The 4,693-nt window shown below is 44.2% G+C and overlaps 1 long non-coding RNA gene across 1 annotated transcript in view; it reads right to left on the bottom strand.

The window, feature by feature from the left end:
- Window positions 1–1,189: 1,189 nt before the first annotated feature.
- The window catches only part of LOC112471519, a 13,682-nt gene continuing 10,178 nt past the window's right edge, over window positions 1,190–4,693 (bottom strand). The window contains exon 3 of the long non-coding RNA XR_003043338.1: window positions 1,190–1,275. This is a non-coding gene — a long non-coding RNA (uncharacterized LOC112471519). The remainder of the gene's footprint in view (window positions 1,276–4,693) is intronic.

The raw sequence follows: 4,693 nt of genomic DNA, 5'->3' as shown, positions 1-4,693 counted from the left end.
TGGTGCTCAGAGCGAGCAGGTCCATCACCGCAAAACTCCGCTCATGGGTGCGGCCCCTTTAAGTGGTGTCTGCTGCTGTCGCAGCCTCCATCTCACTCAGCTGCTCAGGACCCGGCAGCCCCGTGTCCTCGCCCCATCCTACCTTCTGCTGTTACAGGGTGATTTCTTGGATTTCTCCCTAGTCGTATGGCTTGTTCATCTAGATCTCAGGTGATTTTTCCTCGCCGCTGCGCCTTGTTTCTGTCACAGCCTTGATTTTGACACCAAAGGGATAAACAAAGCCTCTATCATCTACGCCATTTTTTTTCCTCCTCCAAAAGCGGGGACTTTCTTAACAGCTATGTTGCCTGGTTACGGTGTTCACGCCTGCGCTTTAGGGGCAAGATGGTGAACTGCCCATTATTGCCACTCCCGGAAGGTCTTACAGCGGTCAAACCTAATGCACATGGGAAACATTGGTTCGACACCAACAGCCAGATGCAGAGACTTAGGGCGAGGTCCTGCACAAAGAAGTGTCTATCTTTATGGACCTTGGAGCTGACTCAGTGGCTCATGGACGGGATTTTTTTTACCGACTTGTAAACTCTCCTGTTTTGACCCAATTTTTACATGCTTTGGTGAAAGGATACCAACATGTAAATGTATTTTAAAGGAGGTTGGGTAAGGATTTCCAAACTTTCTAGGTCTCCAGTGGTATCTACTCTCACTTTTCACCTCTTGAGTCTGACACACCTTCCTCAATCATTAGTGCTTTAACCAAAGTCATGTGCTTGCCTGGCTTTCACCCAACTAGGACACTGCCTTGATTTACGTATGACTCGTGTGCCTAACACATTAATGGAAGCCTTTTGTTATAATCTTCCATCGGTCTCCTCAGTGAGAGTTTTATGTTGAGTTTTAGCACTCCTCTAGGGCAAGGAGCAAGTTTACATAATCCTCCTGGTAGCACCTCAGTCTACGAAACTGGAACAGCGGAAACTGTTAGCCCATGAGGGCCTCCCTGCATCTAATTGTATAATCTTTCATCTGTGTTGTAACCTTGAAAAATCAAGGGAGTATATACAACTCTGGCATAAATCAATAATCTTAAAACTTTAAATGTAAGAACAGCTAACAGTTTCATCCTCCTCCCACTACTCTGTTGGTGCTCATAACAAATCGCAGATCAGATGATCTGGAGCCAGGAAGCCAATTAATAGCTGGTTGTTTCTGGAAATAGTCAGCCACTGGCTTTGTACACATTCAGGATCCATAACGGCCACTGATTCAAGCTGCCTACGATGAGAAAAGAGACAAATGTTACAAGTCAGCCTTCCCACCCCTTCATTGTTGCAGGGTGATTTCTTGGATTTCTGCTGTTGCAGGGCCACACCACATGCCCACTAACACTGGGGAAAGCGTGAGAATGGTGTGTCATGGCCAAAGAACACTGGATTCAGGGAGTCACCTCTGTTATGCAAGCCTGCTCTTGGTCTGAGGGAAGATGTCACCTCACCCCTCAGGCTCTCCCTGCAAACGCAACCCTGAGGAGTGGCCGGGGTAAGTGGGTGAGGGCCTTGCACTGCCGGCACATCCAGTAAGAGCTCACAGGGACCCACATGGCGGATCGCCTCTCCCAACCGGGTCAAGAGCCAGTCTCAGGAGCCAGGCCAGAGAGTTCCTCCACCGAGTAGGGAAGATCCCATTTCTGCCCAAGGGCTTGCTGTTGAGGACAGGAGGCTGTGAAACGGTAGAAGTGAAAGGTTGGAACCTACCCCTTCTGGTCCTAAGGGATTATAGGAGGTGGTAAGAGGAAGCAGGAAGGGAGGAGTGAGATGGACTTGCTCCATGAGGAGGTAGGGACTGGCTTAGATGTGACCAGGAGAATGCCAAGGGCATCATTAGGGCTCTGGGAGGGGGATTCCCTGAGACGCTACCCCCGACACAGACCCGGGATCACCAGAGCCAAGCAGACTCAGTGGTGCATCAAGGTAGGAGATGGGGGTCTAGAAGTTCGCTTTTCAGAGCTGCTCTTTGTGCCATTGTGGTGTGGCTCGGCCCCAGAAAATCTTGCAGTGACCCAGAGAGTTGTAGTGGCCCTGATTTATGTGCCTCCCAGATTCCTGGGCCCATGATGGGGCTGCAGCCAGCTACACTGGACACTTTCCATCCTCTGCCACCAGCTAGCAGCACGTCATTGCCTATAAGCCTTAGTTTCTTTACCCATGTGGTAAGGATAAAAATAGCATCACCCTCTAGGCTTACATAACCACTTTTTGCTTCAGTTTCCTCATCTGCCAAATGAAAATAATAGTATCTATTTATTTTTTCCCCAGTTTTATTGAGATATACTTGACATACAGAACTATATAAGGTTAAGGTATATAGCACGATGATTTGACTTACATATATTGTGAAATGAATACCACAGTAAGTTTAGTTAACATTCATTGTCTCACATAATATTGCCTATTTAAATTGATTGTTATAAGGATAAAATTAGTTAACATACAGAAAGAACTCAAAACAGTGTCTGGCACTAATAAGCACCATATAAATGTTTATTGTTTGTTATCCTATTAGTTTGATTTGCCTCATCAAACTTTCTTCATGAAGCATCTCCCTTAGGAAATGAAAATACTTAAGGGTCATGGAATTGTAGCTTTTAGAGCTGGAACAGATTTTTAAAAATTAATCAAACCCAACCTTTTTGTGTTACAAGTGACAAAAATAGGCTCAGAGTAGCATATCCAAGTTTAGCAAGCCCCTACTGGCAGGACTGGGACTACAATCCAGTCCAGAGCTCTTTCCAACATGCCTCACTGTGCTCAGTGTTTATCAAACAAAGCACCATGTGCCGACCGCTCTGATCAAGCCAGAGCCTTTGCTGCAACAATCAAACTTGGGTCGAGAACATAAAAGCATAATGAAAGAATTGAAAATTACCCACTACACCACCACCATCCCACTGTCTTCAGCTTTGGAATATCTATAGAAACTTGATTTTTTAATCCCATACCCTCAAGGGCTATTACAGAGCTTCCCCACTATGCTCCACACCACGGCTTTGCATGGAATTTGAGGGATTAAACAAGAAAGTTCTTCCTGTTCTCCCCAAATTATTTCTACCTGTACCACATCTTAATTCTCCCTAAGAAGTCTCTTGTCCACTGAGAGTTTATGTAACTTTCAGCACTTTTCTCTTTCAGCAGCTGAATATTAATTGGTCATTGATCTTTGAACTCTCCTTTTCAGACTGCTGGGCTAAAAAACAAACAAACAAACAAAAACGTTCGTCTTTAAGAGTACTTTCTGCAGCAAAAAATAAAATAAAATAAAAAATAAAAACTCTCTCACTCATTCTTTCCCCCTCCCCTTTGCCACTGCCACCACCCCAAGATGGACCCTTTTTCCGGTACTGGGTGATTTAACACTGAGGTGCTATAGTGCATTGGGGAAGAGGGTAGTTTTGGAGAGAGAACCGGGTTTGAGCCCTGGCTCTGCCATTAATGTGCAGGAAAGTGCTTTTGGGGAAGTTATTTAACTCCTCTAAGCAGAGATGTGCTAGAGTTGGCTGGAGTCAGCACACAGGGACAAATTTTGTGCATCTCTTCACAACTCTGTGTTCAATGACATAGCATTGGTAGTTTGAAAATAGCCATGGTGATGTTTTACACCATGGAAACTGGCAAATACTACAAATTAGGATCTCCCTCCCTCCTCGAGCTGGTTGTCAAACATCTACCAGCACACCTAAGCCTTAGGTTCTCTGTGTAATGGGGATGCCACAGTACTTGTCTAGTGTTGCTGTGAGAGTTAAATAAGATAATATGTGTAAATTCCAGGAAACATCTGACATAGCATGCTCAGTATCGTTGCTGTTATTATTCACCTCCTAACTAGTCTTGTTGCTCCAAGCTATTTCCATTCTTACCCATCACTCATTCACTCAACAAACATATTCGGCCCTGCCAAGGTTCAGGTAAGTCTCTCTACGTCATTTTCTCCATACTTTTCTATTGTCTGTGATAATTTTCCCCAATTCCAACTATACTGCAGACCTATTCTGGGTCATAAGTTCTGTGAATGACGGGAGAGGAGGAAAGAGAATGTGAGTAAAAGGAAAGGAAATATAGAATAAATATAGCACTAAATACCTGCTTCACCACTTCAGGCACTGGATTTTATTCGTGGCTCCTACAGTAATTCTTTATTGTCCTAGAAATGTGACATTTTCGGCAGGCCTCTGTTTATGTACCAGCAAAATATAGCCAGATGCATCTGTGTGTGCATGAGCACAGGTGCGCACACACCACCATCACCACCAGCAACACCCAGTGTGGAAGTGTTCTAGGTTTGAATTGTGATGGTCAAAGCTTCTCTAATGGAAGGTAATGCTTGCCACTCAATTCTTCAAGGATACGCTCTGGGCCTTTTGCTGAATTTTCTATTTCCTGATTAGCTTTTAGTTTTTCTTGTCTGTCAATATCATCACCTCCTAATGGTAGAAGGGAAAGGAGATTACATTGAGACTGTGCCCATATGAGTACAAAACAAAGTTAGTCCAGAACTAACCAGCTTTTTATTGGTTTGCTGGCTTCAGAAAATCTGCTTTGTGGTTTGCTATGAGCTCCAACTGAGTAGTGGGAGGAAGATAAAACTATTAACTGTCAACTATTTTTGAAGTTTGCAAAGTTAATTATTTATGCTAGAG

Source organism: Pteropus alecto, unplaced genomic scaffold, assembly GCF_000325575.1.
Source record: "Pteropus alecto unplaced genomic scaffold, ASM32557v1 scaffold57, whole genome shotgun sequence".
Lineage (NCBI taxonomy): Eukaryota > Metazoa > Chordata > Mammalia > Chiroptera > Pteropodidae > Pteropus > Pteropus alecto.
The sequence above is the reverse complement of the archived record's forward strand: the minus strand, read 5'-3'. Positions and strand labels throughout refer to the sequence as shown.